This window comes from Denticeps clupeoides, chromosome 18 (assembly GCF_900700375.1).
Source record: "Denticeps clupeoides chromosome 18, fDenClu1.1, whole genome shotgun sequence".
NCBI lineage: Eukaryota > Metazoa > Chordata > Actinopteri > Clupeiformes > Denticipitidae > Denticeps > Denticeps clupeoides.
In genome coordinates, this window is record NC_041724.1 from 5,425,452 (window position 1) to 5,450,601 (window position 25,150).

General features: G+C 42.9%; 1 protein-coding gene and 1 long non-coding RNA gene across 4 annotated transcripts in view; one reads left to right on the forward strand and one right to left on the reverse strand.

The window, feature by feature from the left end:
- frmpd3 (FERM and PDZ domain containing 3) overlaps window positions 1–25,150 on the reverse strand; it is an 83,971-nt gene that overhangs the window by 19,316 nt on the left and 39,505 nt on the right. The gene's annotated exons all lie outside the window — the stretch shown is intronic.
- LOC114768254 (uncharacterized) lies at window positions 113–24,064 on the forward strand. Its single transcript, XR_003743030.1, has 3 exons — window positions 113–288; window positions 365–856; window positions 24,029–24,064. It is a non-coding gene; the product is annotated as an uncharacterized LOC114768254 (long non-coding RNA).

The following is a 25,150-nucleotide window of genomic DNA, read 5'->3' on the forward strand; positions in this document are numbered from 1 at the left end:
TCAAACACCGGTGACAGGCCGATGCTGCAATGCACGTCAGCGCTCCTCACCCGCTCAGGTCTGGGTGGAGAGTTAATCCAGGATTTGTGCTGCTCATCAAGAAGATGGCATAAATATCTCCCATAAATAGCAGGTCCCCTGTTATCTGCCCTCATCCGGCAATCATTCACTGCAGCCGGGGTCAGACAGAGCAGTTCAAGTATGGGCGAGGATTGAGAGCACTTGCTGGAACTCCACAGAGATGGCGGTGACTGGAGCAGCATACTTCAAATGAAAGGAACAAAGGAAGTAAGGTCTTTCAGTCTTTTATTTCATCAACCTGATTGCAAGGCGTCTAGAGCTTCATGGTGACATTTCTGTACAGCTGAAGGTCTGATGATCCCATGTGAACTCCTCGAGGACTACAGGAAGAACACTTGAGCAACGCTTGAGCTGCACACAGACACATAGCTGACACCAGCAGACGCACAGCAAGAGCGAAACAAAAGGGACCCGACAGGCCACGCGAAAGCAGCCGGGGGAAAGAGTTGCAGGGGGGGCTGAGTGACGCCAGCTTCCCTGCTCTGGTAAACAACATCGGCTACGGGCCGACCTGTGCCACACGGGGACGGAGGCATTCCGTCAAGAAACACATCCCAAGGGCACCGGCGAGCCTGTGCGTTGCCATGGACACGACTGAGCCGGCCTGCCTCGTGGAGAAGTATGACGGCGTGACCAACGCAATCGGCCGCATGCTCAGAGTTCCACACAGTGGCCAGCGAGACACCCCATGCCGGTGCAGGGGATAATTTTAATGCCCTGACCTTCTCCCCGCACCCCGCGCATCATGACCGCTGGGACGAGGACAGAATTAATGGTGAGGCGCGCTGAGGCGGGCACCGTGGCCAGGGTTAGTGGGCTGTGGATCAGAATGCATAATTGCTCCCATGAGGAAGGAACTCTTTATGCGTTACGGAGTAGGCGAGCAGAGCAGCACCGCGAGTGCCACAGCGCACTTAATTGTAGGCGTTACTTATGGGTCCAATTGAATGTTTGAACTCATGACTTCAGTTCGTTTTACTGTGGCAGTGGAGCTGGAGCCTGTCCCAAAAATCTGCGAGTCGTTCAGCAACAATCCCTCAAGTCTTTTAAAGGGCCTTTTTACCCTCACCGCTGTACAACCATCGCTGTACAACCTTGGTGAGCAGTGGGGAGCAGTGTGTGGGGACGGTGCTTTTGCTCAGTGGCACCTCAGTGACACCTTGGCGGATCGGGATTCGAACTGGCAACCTTCTGATTATGGGTCCGCTTCCTTACCCACTAGGCCACCACTGACCCCAGATGAACCAGTTCTTCTTCTGCTCACTTAATTACTCACAAAAGATGAAAGATGAAGGACAGATCAAGGGACTTTTGCATGCTGTTGCCGTTCTGATGTCATGAAAAATTATGTATAAGACTTCTACAACATTAAAAAGCACTGCAATTTATAATTAGCTTATAATTATAGTGCATTTTGCCAGTTTCAATATATCATGAAAGTTGTCCACAGCCTAAAAACTGTCTGAATGACTTACAATCATTTAAAAATTCCAGAAAAAAGGGAAATTAATATGTTTTTGGTGCAGACATTTTAAATGTCCTTGATTAAATATTGCATTTCGTTCCACAACAGAAGGGAATGGATCAAAGCCAGGTGCATGTAGCGCATTGGGACTTGCAGGCACATTTCAGTCCCACACTAAATGCACAAATCTGGAGAAATCCTGTTAGATTCATGAAAGAGACGAGCACGGCGGCTGATCTCCTCACTGCATTATGAATGTGAGTAGACCTGAACAAGTCCTCAGACACACAGCAGCAGGGAAGGAAACTTCCGAGGCATTAAAACGAACGGTTAAATATCCGTTTTTCATACCGCGCTCAAATATGCCCCTCTCAACACTGCCACAACTTCTAATAACCATTCCGAGTCTGAAATAAAGATGAAAACACCTAGAGCCACTCCATTACATGCAATTATTATGCGAGTGAGCTGCAGAGAAGCGGAGTGCAAGTCATTCTGACTGAACCACTGGTCGTCTAATGGAGTGTTCTGGGTTCTATCTGTGTGCTGCCAGCTTCGTGAATGCAGTAGAAGCGGCCCGAACAGTGGAGTAGTGCTTGGCCAAGGACCCAGTCACGCCCTTGGCTCTCACTGTGCCATGCGGCCTCACCACTCCCTATTTTACATGCCGCAAATGGCTCCCCCACCTCGAGCAGATGGCATCCATTTACAAAGTGGATTCTCGCTTGCGATTCATTTCCCTCTCTCTCTCTCTCTCTCTCTCTCTCTCTCCTCCTTTGTGCTTTCTTTTTTTATTTTTCTTTGTTGTAGACCTGTTGGGCACCTCCTTCCCTGCCCATTCTTTCTGGCAGTAACTTAGGGTTGGCGGGTCGTGTTTGATGCAGTAGAGAGGAATAATATCATTTGGAGTGAAACTCTCGGGTGTGTGCTCAGTGGAAGGTCCGATTTGTTAGGCTTGCTGTAAGAGACACGCCAAATACCTTTCAGACAACATTTTAAAGAGTACAACGATATAATCTTTAAAAAGTGGTTCCAGATTCCCTGTGTGTGTACCTAATGACCTGATTGTGTGCACATGTGTATAAATGTATCCTCATTGCATCTATACTGCATCCGGTCATTATATTTTATCCTGTTCTGCGTAGATGTCTTTGTGCCTTGTTGTTATTAAATACTGTTTGTGAGTCGAGCGATTGCGTCCATTCCTTCCTGCCCTGACAGTCATCGATTTCACTCCCAGTCCTGTTAGGGTCCAGTTTTAGGAGCACCTTTAGGAGGGGGGTACTGTCATAGCCAGACTTTTTTCCTGCTGCTCCAGTTCCAAGTTCTGGAACAGAGTTTAATTATTCATTGTGCGTGTTCTTAATGCCCTGATAATGTGCATCTGTCCATTCTTTCCTGCCATGATTGATTTCTGACATTATTTCATTACATTATTATCATGACTGATTGGAGCAGGAAGTTGGATGATTTGGAGACAAAAATGTTATCAAGATGGTCAAACAGCTTGTAATTTTATGTGTCTGTAATTTGATGATAAGCCTGTAGTCTTGAATTAAATATACACTGTAGTGCAGTGTATGCAGTGGTAGAGAATTTGAAGCGCCATGAATGCAAAAGGGAGTGATGAGTGCAGGTGAATTCACGTGGGCAGATGCTTGACTGGCACCATCACAGTAATTGAGGTTGCCTGACTCACTGAAACATGGCTCCGATTCAGTGTAGAAGTGTGTGTGTGTGTGTGTGTGTGTGTCTGTGTGTGTGTGTGTGTGTGTGTGTGTGTGTGTGTGTGTGTGTGTGTGTGTGTGTATATATATATATATATATATATATATATATATATATATATAGGTGCAGGAGGTTGTTGAGTTGACAAGTTGGATAGTTTGAACCATTTCTCTTATCTGCACGACCGGTGTAATCTTTTCTATACGTCCTGAATTGACATTTAAAATTCAGTAAAAGACTCAACTTGAGAGCTCAAGAAAACAGGTGCAAAAAGGACTTTTTAAACCCATTATATTACGATCAAAAGCCAGGGAGCTGTGAGGCAAGATGTGGGCTCTGCAGAGTCAGCGCCTAAGGGATTCAGAATACCAGCCAACAGGCATAAACAAGTCTGGAGGAACACACACTCCCAAACACTAACACTACACATAGTTTATATATATAACTCAATATTATAGCCTGCTTTGGTTTGGTGCTAGCCAGCCATGAGTCATGGTTGGGCTATCGGCTACCACAATATTAAGAACTTTTACTTAATGAAGATAGGGTACAATATATAAAATAGAGTACAGTATATTGACATGCATTATACTTAAAAGAGTATAAAGTATTACAAAAAAAGCAGTGGGAACCTAATCAGATAAATAAAAAAGAGTTTAATTTAATACCTTGCATCCTGAAGAAGTGAGATATTTGTAGTGCGTCTGTCGCATAAAGGCTTTGTTGAGGTCCTTATCTGCTTGAATCTCTGCGCTTAGCCGTAAAAATTTGTGATTTTCTGATTCTCGCACAGCCTGGTGAGTCAGCCAGAGCCCCATCACAAAAATGCATTCAGCGCAAGCCATTTTTCTGCATCTCTCTCTATATGTGCAGGTATACCTCACCGCTGTGACAAGGACTGATGACGGGGGGAGGGCGCGCTGGACGGCATTTACGGAATTCAGTTCGGATGGGTTATCGGGAGAGTGTAAACACATTAATTCATGCGCCAAGCCACCCACCTCCTCAACAGCTGGTACCCGAGACGCGCTGTGCACCATGCACTTAGTCATTCAGATTTTTATTTTTTTTCTCTTTTGCATGAAAAAAGGAAAACAAATCGACGCAAACAAACACACTGTACTGCCGGCGTGGACAAGTGCACTTTAAATGCTGCTCCAATTCTGGCACTCTCAGTATGGTCAACCACATTACAACAATTTGCCAATCTATTATCTGACCATGCCCGAACGCGAAGAAATGCGCATGCTTCGTCGTGTGCTGGGCTTTCTGCGGGGGTGAGGCCGTAGGAGTGTTGAATTCTCAGCATTGTGACTGCGCCCGCACACAACTTTACCACAAGGTGCATTTCCCATTATCAGGAGGGGGGGGGGGGGGATTACACTGAATGAGCAGGCACATTGTTGAGGTATACCTGCATTGTTCTTGATGTAACCCCGGCGAGATTCCTGGGGTTATAAATATGCAGTCTAGAGAAGCAGAGCCATTCATCTGTTCCTCTCCTCCTTCAAGTCACTATAATCCTTAAACTCTGCCTTGTGTTCTTGTCTGCTTTTTTTGTGCATTCTGACTCATCCCAGCCATATAGCTTTGTCTCAGCATATTTCATTTCGCCCTGTGGTTTCAGATTCAGATGTGAAATTAAGTGTCACATCTGCCTCGCCGCACTCCATTTTCTATCACACTGCGGAGCTGCTCAGTATTCAAAAGCACCTTGTTTGAGACAAATGAACTCAAACAAAGGCCAGGGGCATCAACAGCCATCAGGGCAGGGAAATCAAAGACTGTAAGATTCCAGACATTTAATTCCAGATGTCCCTGATACCTGTCTGCCATCTGACGAATGACACAGTTAAACAGAATATAGGCTCTTTCGTGGCAACATTTAGGACATTTCAGTTCATGGCACTTACACAACAGTATATATGTAAAGTAGGTCAAAATAGGCAGAATAGACAGCTGAACCCTGAGAATACTGACTGTGAAGAGATTTTTTTGTTCAACAGAACATACAACACTTTCACATTCCAAATTTTATTTAGTTATTCAAAAAATGTTTATTTTGTTATTCGAAAAAAATCTAGACTATTAAGACAGGATATGCATCTAAAGCTTCAATGCTCTTTTTAAAACAAACTGTTTTAAATGGTTATTTATAATCCTTTTATCAATTTATTTGGAGAAATTCGGTTGGATTCTGTGAACCAATATGCAAATATTGCAAACAGAACCAAATATTACAATTGGAGTGTATTAGTGTTCTGTCCTATGTAGTGTTGTTGTGGTTGAGAGCTCGTATGGCCTGCGGGAAGAAGCTCCTCTTCATTCTCTCTGTGTTGGACTTCAGGGAGCGAAAGCGCTTCCCTGATCGCAGCAGAGAGAACAGTTCATTGTTGGGGTGGCTGAGGTCCTTCACTATCTTCCTGGCCCTGGTCCAGCACCGCTTGCTGTAGATTGATTGAAGGTCAGGGAGTTTGGTACGGATGATGCGTTCAGCTGATCGAACCACCCTCTGTAGGGCTCGCCTGTTCTGCATGGTGCTCTTCCCGAACCAGGTTGGGAAGTAGGTGGTAGTAGCCTAGTGGGTAACACACTCGCCTATGAATCAGAAGACCCAGGTTCAAATCCCACTTACTACCATTGTGTCACTGAGTAAGACACTTAACCCTAAATTGACTGTCCCTGTAACTACTGATTGTAAAATGCTCTGGATAAGGGCGTCTGATAGATATGGCAGGCTGGGATTTTTCCCATCAGGACGCTCCCTATGGTGCAGGAGTAGAAGTTTCTAAGCACCTTGGAGGTCAGTCTAAAGTCTCTCAGGCGTCTGAGGTGTTAGAGACGCTGCCGGGCCTTATTCACCCCAGTGTTGATGTAACAGGACCATGACAGGTCCTGTGTGATGTAAACACCGAGGTATTGGAAGCTGTTCGCTCTCTCCACTGGGCTCCTGTTGATGACAGGGGTCTGGTAGTTCCAGACAGGGGACTGGGATTCTTTTTAATCCTTTTACAGACGTGTAAACTTGTGCATTGTACAAATCTTCTTGCAAATTCATCCTTGAATATTTTGAGCCACATTCTCATCCTTGTCCAATGAATGACTCTGGATCTGATTAGTCAAGCCCTCACATGACTCACATCACTTGAAAACAAGTGTCCTTCTCAGAAGCGCTGGGCCACTTCTTCTCTGCAGAGCCATGTCTTACCGGTTTCTTTTAAGGCCTATTCTCATTACACCCTGCAGTGGTCCTCTGTGGTCCTTTGTGTCCTCAAACCCATATCTAGCTGTCTTCTTTATCCCCCCCATCCTTATCTCATTCTGTCACCATGTCTATAATTCTTTGCAGTAAGACCACTTGCTTACATATAATTAATGGGGATATCACATTTCTAATTACAATGGCGGTGTGGTGTGGGGGTGACATTGGCTCACACAGGCCAACAGATAAACACCTACAGTATATGTAAACAACCATCACGGAGACTCTAAGTATTTATGTATGGGTGTGTTCTGCATATTAATGTCTACATGTTCTGCATGTTAATGTCTGTATGTTTGTAGTGGTATAGTGAGCGACTCTCTCAGAGCGACTCTATTGTGTGTGTGTGGGTGAGACCACTGAAATCAATAGAGCAGCCATGTCTCACATGTTGATTATGTCAGAGCAGGTGAAGTGGTCAGTTTGTGAGGGTGGAGTGTGTGGGAGGGTGTGTGTAGATGTGTGGGTTGGCTTCTATTGCAAATAGGTGCTATCCAGCAGTATCAGGGGAATAAAAAAATTTGAAATCAATATTTTAAAAGATATATCTGCTTTACAGTTTTCCATCATGTCACCAGGGGCCGTCTTAGCCTGTTTGGTGCCCTGGGTAAACACCCCACCCCACCCCTCCCCACCCACTTTAGTGTGCATATTCATACACTGTCACCATGTCATCTCTGTCACCAAAGGATGTACTTGGTCAGGGAAAATCTTTAGGGTCTAATGCTTCCTAACAGAACGTTGCACAAAACATCACATGGCCTTTACTGGGTTTCCCACCCAGTAAATATCCCTTTATTTCTCCAGTGGGTTTGAACTGCATCTACATCGCTCACATCCTCATGCATCAGCAACATTGGCAGCAATAGCATTGGAATGATTGAGGGTAGTATCTTAAATGAGAATTAAAATCGACAAAATGCGATGGCTCACCCATAGCAAGTGTGAAGGTGTGGAATACTGTGACCTCCAGAAGGGCAGCAGAACGTGCAGCATTCTTTTCTACTGTAAATATCGATCTGAGATGCAACTTGAATTAATGTGTCAAGTCTGTCTTTGTGTGTGACCTTCTGCCAAATGATTTTTTTATTTTTCTGCATTTACGCTCAGCTGGCCCTCAAAAGCAGGGATCTGACAAACACACAATTCCAGATCTGCGTGTAAGCCTCCTTGATATTCTTGGGCGTTCTGTCGGTGCTGCGCCGATATTAATTTTAAAACCAAGAGCGAATATTAATTCTGCTCCAAAAAGGGAAACATTAACATGGTAAACAAACAAATTACTGAGCCCCCGTTACCCCAGCAACCGAACCAAGAATAGGATCAAAGGCCTAAATGGTTTTATCTCAGTGACGCCGCCAGTCATAACATCACCCAAAACGCCGCGTGCGCCTCGGTCCGTGCTGAAGCCATCTGGCCCGCGCGCTCCCTCTCGCCTTGTTAGTGGTGTGTGCTGTGTGGTGATCTGCTCCCCGGAGTGCACTCCGGCTGATTTGTTAAACAGCAGCGCAGCAAACCTAATATCCCGCCAGCGCACGCGGCGCACCGCGCCCTGACCAGCGCGGCAGATGGACTCCGGGCCTTTAGTCAGGGAGAACGAGATACGAGGAGATGGTGGTGAGGCCTGAAGAAATGCATTTTGCACTGCATTCACGTAAATGAGCTGGGAGGAAGCCGTTGGAAGTGGAGAATTACACGTATCCATAGGGCTGCAGACACCCAATTACCCTGGGTTTTGCAGTCTGAGGCTGCTTATTAGACAGACGATAAGGAGGCCTGTGTTGGATTCTTAATGAAAATGCTCTGTGTCGCATGAAGCCAAACCGATGCAACGGCAAAAAGAAAAAACGCAGGGAAAAAACTCATTACGGTAGAATGAAACAAATGGCGTCACCAGTGAGGGCACTTTTTGAATTAGCTGAGCGTGGGTCTTGTTTGCTAGCGTGAGTCTTTAATTATGTTTGTGCATACGTTGTACTGGCGGGTGCGGGCTTAAATCACCCATAATGAGGAGGTTTCGTGTGCGTTAGAGCTGTCAGTCATCTTATGTTTTATACTCTGTTCATGAAAACATCACTAAATATTGTGTTCTGAGTGACAGAAATAATTACACACCAACAAAAATTCTGATTGTTTAATCTATTTTTTTTTTTTCTACTTTATACTAGCGAAGAAACCCCATGCTTAGCATGTAGTACCAGTTCGACAATAGGGGTTGAAACCATAACCTTGGTTTCAAGAAGAATAAAAGTTTTTGATGCCAGCGGCTAGGAGAAGACCAAAAGAAGACAAAGCGAGAGAGATACTCTTACGAGCCCTCTCCCCTCCAGGTTCTCCCCAGCTGGGCTGAGTATCGATCCCATGAGGCACTGCTCCACGAGGCATCGCTAGACTCGGTCCTGCCAGGCTAGAGCAATGCAGCGCACCGGTGCTTAGGGAGACCAAGGGTGACGCCGGCTGACCATCTCCGTCGCGGCTCTATCACCGAAGCGCCTGACTGTTCCTGACAGTGAGACACACTACCAGTGACAGCCACTCTTTTTCCAATGTGCAGCCGACTCCTGACACACACACACACACACACAACGATGAGGTGACTGGTAATAAAGATGGCTCTCACCCAACCATCCCCGACTGCAGAGGCAACCGAGACAGGCTAACGATCCTGAAAGCTGAGTCACTGTCGAAGTCTCGCATTTTCATTAGAGAGGGCTTCAGAGCAGTAGAGGCAGGTGAATCCAGATGCCGGGACTGAAATCTCCAAATGCATGAGTAGTGAATTCATGAATCGATAAAAAAAAATTCTATGAGACTGGAAAAAAAATGATCTAATTTAAATTTTGTTGCGATTAGTTAAGTACCTTTATACTCGTCTTGTGTCACATGGTAACAACCAGGAATTTCCTCTGTCCACTGTAGCCCCTCATTCTGTTAAAAAAATAGCTAACTACTTAACATGTGTAAGATGGGACGTTGCAGGGCCATGGCAGGCGGGCCATGGCAGGCGGTCCCGATGGCCGGCGCCTCACACCTTTGGCTCGGTGGAGGGCCGCCAGTTGCTGCAATGCCGTCCGACAAAGACATGTAAAATGGAGGTGTTGAATCTACATGCACAACAAAAGCGCAGAAACGCCATGGCCCTGCGATGTCCCATCTTACAGACGACCGCTATGCAAAACAAAAGTGCACAAACGGCATGGCCCTGCGACGTCCCATCTTACAAATGTACAGAGTTGTGTGAAATACTTTAGTGATGTAGTGATGGCTGAACACTGAATACATAAGAAGTATTCTGAATACATAAAAATATTTTTAAATGTATATATGAACAGCTGTATGGTATTAATATATATGTTTGACTGTCAACCACATCCCCATTTCACATCCCCATCCATAAAATTTAACCTAAATCACAGGGTGTCCTGGCTAAAGCTCTACAGATGGCATGAAGGTCATATTAACAAGCTGCATCAAAAATCAACATCTTACATTTTTATTGATTGTCACTCACACCCATATTTGAGAGCACCAATCAGATTATAAATTCTGTATTGGACCAGATGCAGAGCTGTATTTAAAATACAGAAAAAAGTTGTATCACGTTTTTTCTTCCTTGTTTGTAGTTCTCAGACAGGATGACATGAATATGTAATTATCTGAAGTATGCATAATGACATAGGCAATGTCAGATATTTACAGTTTAGGCCTGAGACAGAGCTATAATTTAGCCTTTCAATTCATAAAACAGCATGATCATGGTTCATAACTAACTTTGACTTGATAATTGTGCTGATAAAACAGTGTGTCCACAGACTTGTCAATATGGAAAATACTGAAACCATGTTCCTATGGCAACACAACTAAAACCATGCACTAAAGACAGGCAGCAGATAACAGGCCATTATGTTAGTTTTCCAGATCCCTCCACTACTGGCAGCGAACAGATGCCTGTCATCGAATTAATTGCGCTAAAGCTAAGCATCCGCACTAAACCCTCACCTTTCACCTTTCAGCAATTCCCCAGCTTGCTCATCTCTTCTTCCCTTCCTTCAATGCATGTTCCTGCCCTGCCACTGCAGTTTGGAAGCTGATGGATGGCCTCTTGCGGCAGCTGAATCTGGCTGTGTATGTTTTTTTTTTTTTCCTCCCTGCCTTTGTGCTGAGAATACTAAGTGGCTGCTCCACCCGCACGCAATTTTCCGGCGGAGCAAACCACGGGCCGAGCGGGAGCTGGGCCCTGTGCTCCGCTGCTAATAAACCAAATGAAAATGGCCAGTCTCGGTAGCTCATTGGCTGGTTTGTCAGTGGAGAGGTGGCCTGAGAAGAAAATGTGTGTGTTTATGAGCATGCACATGCCTGCACGGTACTTGGCCCTCTGATAACACAAACACATGACTCCTCATCACTGGGTTCGATTAGTTGCCATGCGTCATTAATCGCTGGCGCACAGATTCTACTCCATGGAAACATGGGCGTATCAGGTTTTCATCAGTTGATCTATCTCGCTGGAGTAATTCCACTTAATTACATGAAAATTCCATATGAGGCTCTCAGTAAACCGCAAAACAATAATTTAAGTGTAACGCAATAGGATAATGATTCTGTATGTTCTGTCTGTCTGAATTCCTTTGTTAACAACAGTAACCAGATAAATATTTGTGGCACCATTCATTTGCTGCAGCCATTCATAAATATTAACATCTACACCATGATCTGGATTAGACCTAAGGCACATGATTTATTTTTCCCCGCTGTGTGTGTTTTCTCACTTGAATCTAATCTCCACTACCAGTCTGCTAGCTGCCCATTCTGTGTCAGTGGTGAATAACAGGGTACTATTCAAGCTCATGCACAGGACGGGGGAGGGAAAATGGGGGATAAATAAAAAAAAAAAAGAGAGAGATAAATCTGGCATATGTTAATGCCCTGAAGTAATAGAGGAGAGGAGAAACAGCCAAAGAGAAGAAGAACAGAAATGGATAGTCAATAGGTGAGGGAAAGGTGAAGTGCCGTGAGAAGATGTGTTGGTTGCCACGATTCATTCAGACCTTTGGACAATCTAGAGTCGACAATCGACCTACTGTAGGTGCCTTCTGGTGGTGGGAGGAAACCGGAGAACCAGAGGAAACTCCACTCACATAAAGCTGCAGCCAGGATTCAACCTCACAACCATGTATAAGGCCATGATACTAACATGTTATGGCCCTACTTTTTCTAATGTTTCAGAGAATAAAGAGGTCAGCATTTTGGCCAAACAGGGCACATTTACATTACATTTACATTTACAGCATTTATCAGACACCCTTATCCAGAGCAACTTACAATCAGTAGTTACAGGGACAGTCCCCGCCCTGAAGCAACTTAAGGTTAAGTGTCTTGCTCAGACACAATGGTAGTAAGTGGGATTTGAACCTGGGTCTTCTGGTTCATAGGCGAATGTGTTACCCACTAGGCTACTACCACCCTACCACCACATCTACAAAGTTCAATCTGTAGGTTTCTTCTTGGCTCTCCAGTCTCCTCTCACTATCCAAAGGCAATCACACAGCACACAGTGACACAACGAAATGTGTCCTCTGCTTTTAACCCATTACCTTGGTGAGCAGTGGGCAGCCATGACAGGCGCCCGGTGGAGCAGTGTGTGGGGACGGTGCTATGCTCAGTGGCATCTCAGTGGCACCATGGTGGTTCGGGACTCGTCATCCTTCTGATTAAGGGTTTGTTTCTTTACCCGCTAGGCAAACCACTGCCCCCATGTGAGCGAATGGCTGCTGTAAATGAACCACAACAGCTGGGAAGCATTCAGCCTGCTTTTTTTAATGAAATTCAGTATGACTGTTGCTATTGCTAGAACGTCATCAACAATAAAACACCATATTGATTTAGATGCAGTTCTTAACAGAAGCAACTATTTATTCATGAACTGATTTGTATGTTTACTTGTTTGCTAAATTACCCGCAGCAGACGGGTTAGGACTGGGATGGGGTCAGTGGAAGGAGGACGGTCTAGTAAAGAGCACATTAGCCATCTGTCCTGAGAGTCGGGATGCTGATGTTGTTGTTGCGCTCGCAGTCCCTCCTCTTCATAACGGCGCTGCATTATACGTCCAGGCACCGCTCAAGTGCACAGGAGACGAGTGCACTGGGCTCTAATCAGCTCAGCGGCCCCCGCTTCTCGCCCGCAAACTCGTACACGCAGCTCCACACCCCATCAGCCGGCGTGGAATGTTCTGTGTCGCGCAGGAGGTTGCGTGTCTTCCGCCGAGCGCGGATATGTTAAGATTGGGGGTGGCGGGTGAGCTTCAGTGCAGAAATCTTCTTCTGGCAGCTTGTGTTCAACATGACCTTGGATCAATACCCTGGACTCTTTAACCCCAGTGGAGGATGGATGCTAATGGCTGCTTGCTTGGCAAGAAAACCAAGAAGTTGCAGAGAGGCTCCTAATAAGCTTGTGCACAAATTATTAGAGAGGTTTTTTTTTGTAATGGAATCCCTGGTCGACCAAACCCCTCTTTGAAATATTAATCAGTAGCTTTATTAATGGGTGGTTACTACAATGGTAACTACTACTATTGTGTCCCATAGCAAGTCTCTTAAGTGTCTCCAGTGGGAGTGTTCCCGTAACTATTGTTTGTAAGTCGCTTTGGATAAGGGGGTCTGGTAAATGTAAATGTAAATGTAAAGTAAATGTATGTCAGGATCTATTGTGTTCCCCCTCTCCCTCCTGTGAAGTAGCAAGGATCGAGATAACACGAATATATTGCACACCGCAGCGAGGCCAGCGGTTTTCTTCACAAAACCCATAAAAAATGCGAGCATGTAGTATTCCCACATGCATACACTTGAACACAAATCTGTATTCTAAGAACTTGGCTCTACAGGCTCGGCTGTCTGATACGCTGATCATTGTATGTAAGCTTCCCCCTGCAGGTGTGTGTTTTCCACCTATAACTTACTAAAATGATAAAATGACGAAGCTGCGTTCTGTTGTTTGTCCTGTGCATGTTTTGACCTTCAACATGAATGCGAACAAAGTATTTGGTGTAACTCTTATGCAGACACCATTTTTGGAAGTGTTGCCATCTTGGCCCGTATTTAGAATGTTGGATCGGATAAATGTTCCAGCCAGAAGCACCATGTTAAAGGGGGATTATCAGACGTGTCGCATAGTCATGTACGTCCTTCAGCAATGTTTTCTATGTGAAAAACAATGGCAATAAAAAAAAAAACTCTTATCTGATCTACTCTTCCAGCTTTTGAGTTGCTCTACAATAGAGGTCTTCTTGTGATTCCTGCACACTTGACGCTACTTTCGTCACCTCCAACTCTGACACCTCTGAGCTCCGTAAGAACTCAGAACCTGGGCTTCCTCACCGCAGCTTGTCTGTACAAGGACTGAAAGAAAACTGAACTGGTGCCGGGGTGGATCTGCACTGGGAGACATATGGAATTCCTGCTGCTGTGAGATCAGTTCTGTCTGGGATCTCTAGGCATCTGGCTGATCCTTGAAGTCGGAGCAAGAGCGTCTGTGGCAGTGGTGAGATGAACATTACTCATGGCCGATGCACAGCATCTCCTCCACCTGCCACCTTGTGTGTGTGTGTGTGTGTGTGTGTGTGTGTGTGTGTGTGTGAGAGAGGGAGAGGGAGTGTGATGAAATGTGTTCAGTGATGTGTGAGAGAGCTTCCAAAAGCACTGCAGCTCTGTAGATTGCTGCTGATGTGACAGAGCTTTGGAGGTGTGATGCTGTAGTGTGTGTGTGTGTGTGTGTGTGTGTGTGTTTCTGACTCCCCCTCATTGCTCCCCCTCCCACCATCCACCCCCTCACATTCCTGCTGTGACTTGTTTATTAGCCTGTGAGCGGCCAGATAATTAATGGTTTTGGTGTGTGTGTTTGTGTGTGTGTTGAGGAAGTAAACTGTGTGTGTGAGCACAGCTTGCCTCTGCGTACAGAGTAATAAATGGTTGAGTGTGTGTAGAGATATGTAAATAAATGTACAAACAACAACAACATATGCAGAACTGCACATACACAAAAGATCAATTTATGTTATGAAATTAGATAAGTTCAAAGTCACTGAATACAAATACAATTACTGTGTAAAATCACTGATTCTTCAGACATTCTAAAGTAAACTTGCTTATATGAAGGTCCTGAGGACAACACTGAAAATGGGAGCATGATCTAGTAGCCTGGTTAAAAGCATCTGTGGTCGATTGCGTACATAAAAAAGCACCACGACTAAAACAGTCTGTTTTTTATTCTGAATAATGTTTGCCTGGAATAATGTACTCTAGAGCAGCTCAAAGCTGGAAGGGAAGTTTAGCCACGCACCAAAAGACTGGTCTTTGAAGTTTGTAGATGTAGATGGTTGTCCAATATGGACAACATAAGATATTGATATGTCAGCTAATAATCAACATGTTATATTATTACTGTATAAAAATAAACATTTTAAACCGACATGTTAATTTTTAGAGACCAGAAGGGGGCGATGTAAGTAGGCTTGGAAGAGCTGTCAATCAATGGGCTCCACCCATTTTAGACTTAAACATAATTTTGAAGTTCTGGGAGTCAGAAGTAATTACAAACTAATGATATGGGCTGGGTGGGTAGTTGTGTACTCCTTAAAAAAAATATCCATATATTTTTGTAAATCCAGATAAATTCACCCCTGTTTCTATTTATGTGATGTGCCAATAGTTAAAGATAATCAAATGTGATTTTTTTCCTCATATATAAACACGAGAGCCCAAAGTAAGTTTTTTGCACGCGTGTTTCTGGTCCCTTAGTAATAATGATGATTTACATCATATAAAATGACAGCAGGATTTAAAGGTCACCTTTTGCTAATTTTGAAATTGTTTCCCAGGGCTATTGAAATTAATTCATCACAGCCAAGTTTAAACAACAATTTCTGTTTTGGTGCCATCTAATTAACCTGCTGTTATGGATGAGATTATTAATGTAACGATTTTTGTGTTATTGTTTTTTAGCCATGGATGATTAAAAATTCATATCAAAAACTCTGTAACTTCTCTAAATGCATTTTTTCCATAGGAAATATTCATATCAAAAGAAAAAGGAAAAGAAGAGGGTTCAGTGTTTTTAGTTTTATTAAGTTAGTGAATATCATATATTCTCCTTGCTGGTAGGGATTATTCACAAATCAATAACACTTGGCATAATTAGTCTGGAGTGGTCGGGATCAATTTGTTATTCAGAGGAATAATTGTCAAATATCATTGAAATATTACTTAAGCACTGACCATCGGCGGCAAATGCAAACACACAAAGTAAAAGCAGGAGTCCACAGGTGTGATTGTGACCCTGTCTCAGAGCTGGGTCTGCTGTTTCTTATACACAAACTGCCAAGAGTGTTTCAATGTGCAAATGCAAACAAAACCCAGAGCCAAACAACCCTTTCAGCAACCTCAACCTGACCTCTTGTGGCATGATGACCAAACAACCATAAAATCCCAGGAATTTTGAACATAAGATCCAGTCCACTGATGAAAAAAAATGTTTCTGATACTGATTAAATTAAAACATTTTCACTGTGAGCCTGACTGATCCTTTCCAACTGTGAAGGACTAGTAGTATTAGTTAACTCTTTATAAGAGCCCACCCATAAGGCTGGGAGTGCTGAGTCACTTTAGCATAGAAATGCCTATTCATGTGTGTGTGTGTGTCTGTGTTTTTTGAAGAGATTTCCTTTTTTCTGTTCAGAATTAGTCTGAGAGATTATACTGTGTAGTTTTCATAGACTGACTCTCACTAAGGCCGAGGCTGTTAATCACTTAATTTGATGCACTCAGCTACGATTATCCCATTTATGCCATAATTCTTTTTTCTTTTTGATGTGACAGCTTTAAAATACTTTGATGCACTTTTTATTCTCATGTCATCTTTCAGATTAGTTTTTTCTTTCCAAACACTTTAGCTAAAGGGCGTGAAAAAGTTCTACATTAGTGAATCCCTGAAACTACTACAGCGTTAAATCTATGCTGGAGCACAAATACTGGTGACAGCTGTGTTGTTGTGCATGGGTGATACTGCCACCAACAGGTATTGTAGGACAGTTGTGACTTTACATAAAAGGTTTTGGGGTAATTTGGTGGTCGGGATTCCAAATGGCAACCTTCTGATTACAGGGCCGCTTCTTTAAACAATAGGCCACAACTGCCCCCTTGGAGGAGTAACTGAAACACCCACCAGAGTCTACGTTTGAAACCACGAAAAGAGAATAGGTGAGATGATTAGTCAGGATGAAGAAGGTTAAGTCTTAATTGACAAAAGTCAAGTTGGTTGAGATGGTCCGAAGACTGAATCAAACTCAATAGCAGAGGTCATGGGTCATTTTATGAATCACCTCCTTCGGCCTTCCCATTAAGGCCACATGATTCGTTCATGTGACAGTCAAAGAATATTAAAAGATAACATAAGACACAGAAGTACAGACTAATCAATGATTTCATTAATATGACCATTGTAGTGAACATGCTAACTCCCACCAACCCTCATAACCAGCATAACCAGCAGAACGAAACATCCAGTCCTGAGTCATGTGACTCCTCCCAGTATCTGTGTGCTGTTTTTCTTAACCCTGAGCTCCATTTCTGACACTGAAGAAAAGCAGAACCATCTTTCGAGACCCCACCCCCCTTCCCTATGACGAAAACTTATTTCACGCTTCACAGAACCCTGTACCCATCACACACACACACACACACACACACACACAAAAGCACACACATGCTTGCATATGCATACATGCTGTCTCGTCCACCCCCTTATGCCCTCTGTCGGAAATGGCTGAAATATTAATAAAACAGTAGGTAACTGCGTTGCGTTTGGGTTTGGCCAGGCCCAATGAAGGTGTGCTTCAGGAACAAGTTCTTGATGCATTTTAAATATCTTCTTTAATACATAAGCCCTGAAATCCCATAATTAACCTGACTAGCAACCATCTTCATGCTTGAAGCATGCCTTTTGGTCCACAAATACATTTTTACCCCACTGTCCTGCAGAAAAAAACACCAGATCCACACAGTATGGTACATTGTCTCAAAATCATTTACATATACATTTACAGCATTTATCAGACGCCCTTATCCAGAGCGACTTACAATCAGTAGTTGCAGGGACAGTCTCCCTGGAGCAACTTAAGGTTAAGTGTCTTGCTCAGGGACACAATGGTAGTAAGTGGGATTTGAACCTGGGTATTTGGGTCTCCTGGTTCACAGGCGAGTGTTTTACCCACTAGGCTACTACCACCTTATGTACATTTATAGTATTTAGCAGATGCTTTTACCCAGAGCGACTACAGGGACAGACACCCAGGCTTAGATAGTGGGGTTTGAATCTGTGACTTTGGGATCTTTTGGTCCAGAGGTTGGTTGAGAGGTTCTGAACATGCAACCTTTTCATTATAGGTCAGTTTCCTTACCCCCTAGAGGACTACCACCATTTGGCCACTAAAAAGCTAGTGCGAACTTGATCAGTATGATGCTTCCCCTTCAGACACAACTGTATAATTGCAGGCAGATAAAAATGAATAAAAAGATAGAAATCCATGACGTCCTCTCAGGAGACGTCCCGAGTTTAAGCAACGGTCCAGAAAACCAATCATCTCCTCCTCCTGATCTCCGCCAGATGAGGCAGACAGCACAGGATAAACCAGCACATTAATGAGCTGCATCACGTTCAAGACGTTGCTTTGGCAACCTGTAGAAAAATGACCTGCATATTGTTTTATTGGGCAGTGCAACACAAATGTGACCCCATGTGACCTCCTTGTTTTATTGTTTACACCCTCCGATAATGCAGCATGTTATTTTGATCAATTTCGCCTTTTAAATTAAAATTCTGCTTCCCACCAACTTTAAATCCCTGAGCTTTTTGCTTAATGGAAGGTCTGTACAGGTTGTGTACACAAAGACAATGACACAAGTCTAAAAACCGAAAAGAAATGTGTCATCTTTAACATAAAGTCATTGTTACATTCAAATACTTTAGCATACATTTAAAGAGAGGGTGTCCAAACTTTTGTATATATATATTTTTTACGTTATTGTTGTCTAGATCTGGCTGCTATCTGCTCTGCTCTGACTCTCAACGGAGGCGGACGTGTCGCTCTCGCTCCTGCTCTCCCTCCTTTATCTTCCCTGCTGGCTTCTCTTGTCCTGTCTACTGTCTTTTATATGTTGTGTAGAGTCTATGTGCTTATGCTGTTGAGGTGTTTTTTTTTTACGGTTCCCACAATGGAGTACAATCTGGGGGTTGTCTTTATTTTATCCCCCTCCTCTATTCTAATGTTCACCCTGCTTTTGCTTCTGACCTTTTCCCCTATGTTTCTGACGTACCCCCCCAATCAATCAATCAATCAATCAATCTAACCTTCAACATAATGGATGTCATCACAGCAGGGCTAAAACACGGCAGGCTGTAATGACAGGCCAGTGTATTAAAATGTTCCAGGGGACGCTGTCCTGCTATCTTCCCGCCGCTCGACTATTAGCAGAATCTACAGGTAGAGGAGAGACACGCTGTTGCAGTTCTCACGGTTCTACCTGCTCACTGTTCACGGTGCTGCCTGCCTGGGGGCTGTGTGTTTGTGTGTGTAAATGTGTTCAGTGTTTTATTTTTAGCCAATCCACACACACATAAACACACAGTCAGTCCTCACCCAACTGACTACTCTACAGGCATCCTGAGTGACAGCCAATCAGATGGGCCCATCTGCACCCGCATATGAGCAGTAATGGGGCTCGGGTTTCAAGACGCTGATGCTGCGCCTCACAGTAGACGCCGCTGCCGAGGGAAGGAGATGGAGGGAGACAGCGAGAGAGCAAGAAAGGAGAATAGATAAAAAGCTGGATGATTTATAGTGTCAGAGCGCGAAAGAAGGAGGTGTGTGGGAGACAGAAGGGGAATGCATATGGAAGGGAAAGAAAGAAAAAGAAGTGAAAGTGTGTGTGTCTGCATTGCCGAAAGATGATGTTAGAGAATAATTCTGTCATTTCCTCTACGTTCTCCATTGCCACATGTTCATTTCCAGTCTCAATAATGATCCCCTGCTTTATATATATATATAGTGTGTGTCTGTGTCTGTGTGGAAAGCCATATGTGCTGATTCACAAGACATTGTACAAAGTGCATCAGGTAAAATGAGAAAAAGAAAGGTCTGACATGCTGCAGTCATCCAGAGTGCAGCGAAGGGGGAAAAGAGTGAGGATGAGGTGGAGGAGGAACATGCTGCATACATTCTTTTTTTGATCCATCCACTGTTTTATAACCCCGATTCCATTTTAAAGAGCCCTCACACAACACACCTTCTTACCTCTAATTTTTTCCTATTCCAATAATTACTTCCTCAAGAAAAGTTAATGGTATAAAAATAATTTTACATCCATATATAATGGATTCATTTTCTTGTGTAAAGGATGCAGGGTAATTAATCGCCTTGGTGAGTCACCGCATGTGACAGATCGTCTCATTAAAGTTAGGCAGGAGAATGGGTTTGTACGGTGATGATGACATTTTAAACTATTAGTCATTGAGAGAATCGAAACCCACCCGAACTGCCGAGTGAAAATGTTAACTCATTCTTATATTATATTTTAATTAAAAAAAAATTATGCATACATGACACCCCAACACTTTTTGCAATAAGGCTAGTGATGTGTTGTGTCAGTCTGGACCATAAATATTGAAATATTGAATTGAATGTTGAAGAATAGAATATGTCAAACATGCACATTTCACCAGACTGTGCATGGTCTGAGTTAAAGTCATTTTGTCTTAGAAATTGCTTGTTTGCAGTGTATTCTCACAGAAAAAAAAAATGTTTATGTGATTTAACATCTATGGCATTATTTTCAAACTTGCACTAAGCACAGCACTATGTGCCAAGCATGGGGCTTGTTCAGTAGTGTAGTTGAGTGTAATCTTCCTTGGTAGTTACATAAATAAAACACATAAAACAAGACTGAGACACAATCATTCATGATATTTGTGTTTGACATTTCATAAAATGCAAATGACTACAAAATTAAATTGTCAAGTTAATTAAATTCGGATTATTTAAGCACCTTTGTCCTTACACTAATGAACATTTGCCACGCTTAGTGATGCGCTTTGCGCCAGTTTGAAAATAGTGCCCTGAGTGTTCAGAATAAACCCAAATCGAAACTCCTAGAGTTGTGAGAGAACAGCCACGGAGCCAACTATATGGCCCCTTAGGGTATCACCAAAAAAAAATTTGGTGTCATGAGTGGAACAGACTGGTTAGAAATGTGTGGAAAAGGTAACAGATGTGGCTTTGAATTTGTCCACAGGAATTGAACTGATATTCTGATTCTGCTGGCAGCCTGCAAGGCAGGCCTCAAGGAGTCAAGCAAACATTTGTCAGATCAATCGCTAACAATGAATAGCTGACTGGTACTGACTTTTCCCGGTACTCTGGGCCAGGATTTCATGACTGTATTGTCTCGTGATTCACTGATTACCTTGTTTTCATATGTTATCCTATGTATAAATATTGCCTTGCCCTGTCCTCATTCAGTCATTGCTCTTTTATCCTTGTTTTGTGTCTGTGTGCGTTGTTAAATTCCTTCTTTCCACCCTCATGCATCCCTGACACTGACATATCCAGACATAAATCCTCCTTTTGTACCAAGGCTGCTAAAATACCTAATTTCATTAATAACATTAATCTTATAATTATAAAAATTCTAAATCCTACATGAATTGTTTTTTTCATTTGCAAATGTCTCTATCTATAATAGATATTGGACGTCTGTGGTTTGGCATAATGCTCCCACTGATTGGAACCCAAAGCAAAATCTCCCTCCACTGATCTGCCTAATGTCTCAGTGCACACCCTCTCTTTGCCTTGATCATATCTACCCCACTCCCAGTCAGACCAGATGTGTCTAATTCATCCAAAACTGTCTCAGGGGCAGCAATTTTGTCAATTTATTATTCTTTAAAAGACTGCATTACTTCAGCATGGTCAGGAGAGGAGCTGTCCGTGGTGCTGATCCCTGAGGTTTGAGGTGTTGATCAAGTTCCTTTGGACTAGCAGATAGAATAAGTCAAGAAGACCTTTCAATAATGATAAGGCACTTAAGGCACCATTTACCCCATATATACAGTCCAATTCAATCAACCCAAAAAGGGGGCAATACTGCAATGAGGAAAGACAATTTCTGTCGGGAAAATAATGTGATGCAGCATACTTTGTGTTAATGACATTATAATACCCTGCAGTTGATCCTAATTCCTTGCAGCTTCATTTCAATTAGAACAACATTTTTAATTGGCACCTTACACCTCACTGGTTGTTCCATGTAAGCCTGAGTACATAACTAAAGGCCAGGCTGGATCCGCAGGGAGAACATGCTGCTGCGTTTGATTACTTAAACTGTCTCCCCCACTGGTTGAAGGCAGCCGTTGGTGGGCTTTTTCACACAGTTGCCGGAGCACCTCTGAATGGATCCGCTGCAGCCATGCCAGTCGGGGTTTCTGCACAGTGCTATGAGTGGGCAACAACAACAACAAAACAATAAAAACAGATTTGTGCGAAGAGGAGTCTTTGGTGAGTGAAAGACTCCATCCAACACATACTTATTTACTGCATTATTTTGCTATGCGTCAACCCTGTCGTTCATCATACAAACTTGAAGAAGACTTTCAGTCAAATATTAAGGCCAAATTGTAACAGCCCTAAATTTTTAAGACTTATCGAGCTACATGTGCAGTGGCTGGACCACATTCCTTAAAAGAAACAAACTTGGGACCAGGAGAAAAAAATCTGTCTCAAATCGGCGCGAACAGAATCATTATGTAATATAATTAGTATTCACACGCCTTCTCAATTCCATTTCTAATAAACATTACAATTAAGACAAAGCTTAGGGACGAATGGACCCAAGAGGGAGTAGATATGTGAGAAAAATTAATGTGATGAAGCAGATCCAAACAAAAAAAAATGTTTTTTTTTCAATCAGCTGATAATAAAGGTTCCTCCCTTTGCCTCCCATCTTAATTATTGTGAGGTCATGCAAGAAACCTTTCTACCTATTTTTGGCAGGATTTCCCAGCACAAGCTATTTAAGCTAGAGCAGTTTTTCTACCCATCAGAACCATCCGAACTCACCTTCATTAGTTAATAATAATAATTCATAATAATAATTATAATTAATAATAATAATTCAGATGAGCCCAAAGATATAAACTGTCCTAAACTGTAATTATATTTGAACAAGCATGCATAAATGAATGATGTATGAGTTCCCCATAGTTTTGTAAGAATGGACATCATGGGAGCCTGCTTTTGCCTTGCATAACAGATGTCTGCAGGGGGAAGTGTGACATTCCTGTGTCGATGGTTGTGCGTGAAGATTCGACACCCCTGTTTTTACATGTCTTTTGTCTGATGGCAAAAGACATGTAAAAATCAGGGGTGCCGAATCTTCATTTTTATTTTCTCTGTAACCTTGGTACCTTTTTACATTCAATATTCACATGTAACTACAATAATTATTTACCGGTGTTAATAAATTAGAAACTGTTCATTTTTAACCTCTACTGTGCCATGCCTCTTTCTGCCAGGTAACATCAAATTGGAGTGGTTGAATACAGTGCTTTGTTTGGAGGGAGAAAGAGTTTTTTTTCTACACACTCTATTCTCTTCTCCCACACCACATGGTCTTCATTGTTTTTACAGTTTGCCATAGGAAATACTAGCCCATATATTTTTGGGAACAAGGCTCATCATCAGACCTTCTAATCACAGTTATCATAAATATTAATACCTGTTCCATAAATGCTGTTAGTCCACTGCAGTCACAGTCATATCTCCTTAATTACCTTTGAAATTATTCTCATCATGTTTAGGCCAAATGTCTACTGCATCTGTCATGTGTTCTACTAATTAGTTTAATTAAAGGGGCAGTGGTGGCCTAGCGGTTAAGGAAGCAGACCTGTTATTGGAAGGTTGTCGGTTCGAATCCCAAGCCACCAAGGTGCCACTGAGGTGCCACTGAGCAAAGCACCGTCCCCACATACTGCTCTCCGGGCGCCTGTCATGTCTCATTTTTGCCTCCAAAGTGGCCCTTCCACCCATATGGTTCTCACCCCTCAACATGCTTCATCACGATTTCTTCAAGAGTGTTTTGATGGTGTTGTGCAGTGTTTTTGCTTCACAACGACAATCACTTCACTTTCATTAAAGTGTCAGACATTATGATGTTGTGAGATGTTATTAGTTCATTTTATCTACAAGCATTACATAAGTCATTGAGGAACTCTTATTTGTCTGGCGGAATATTCCAAAAGACAGAATTCTACTTTTTCCACAGGGACAGCAGACATTAGATCACAAGGTGGCCTTCAAGAAGCCTCATTAACAGTCCACAGTCTTTCCCCATCTCTGAGGAGACATTAATAAAGCTGTGCTGATGAGAGCCGCACTCTGTTTCCTCAGGGAGATCACAGGAGCTCAAGTTCCGACGTCGCCTGACGGTTCCTCAGGTGGGTTCCCTTTCCCTCTCCAGCGGTCTGCAGTTTCCCTTAAATCTCTGAGAAGTAGTGAGGCTGCCCTCCACTCTCTCTCTCACTCACTCTCCCCACCCTCTCTTCCATGCATCCACTGCTGCACGCCTTCAGTCTCCTGTTTTCAACTATCGGCAGTTGCTTTTGAAGAAAGAAAGTCTCAGCGGGGCACAAACGTTTGGAGGAAAACAGAAATGCATTCGACAGGGCCGATAAAGCCTTGCGTTAAGCAAATAGTCAGAAAACTTTTAAAATATAAACTGTGAGAAGACTTGCCGTTGAATATCAAAGCCTAATTTCTTGATAGCATAAAAAAGACTTTCTATAGAGCTACACATCTACAGTGACTGGCCTGCATGTTCTATAATTGTATTTTGACATATATGATATATATTGTTATATATATGGAGCAACTGAGGGTTAAGTGTCTTGCTCAGGGACACAATGATAGTAAGCGGGATTTGAACCTGGGTCTTCTGGTTCATAGGCGAGTATGTTACCCACTAGGCTACTACCACCCGGATATCACACAGATGTATTAAAAAAGCACTATTGATTTTCATCATCATGATGAGAGGCCATGTACATGTGTCCAGTCATAACCGCTTGAAGTTTTTTTTTTTTTTATTATAAATGAACCAATAGTGAGAACATCTTGCATAAAGCATCTTGCAACCATAATAAGGCAATAACAGACTCGGATTTTGAGATACTGCCACTTATGTGCAGCCTCTGTGGAATGAGGCCAGATGGTTAGGTTCAGTAGATCATCATCATGCTGGTGGTGATGTCTCACCGTATCGCTCAAACTTGAGTACATTACTGCAATTATAGCACAGTTTATTTTCTGGACACCTCAATATTTGAATATAACTCAGATGGCTGTAATGAAATGATAAAAAACTACTGACTACAAGCCATAATTAATTATTTCAAATATAAAAAAGATAATTGTCTGCTCCCAGAAACCAGGCTAATATTTTAATATCCAGTCTAATATTCTAATGTCTGATAAACATAATTCATATTTTTAATATAAAATGTTTTAATATTC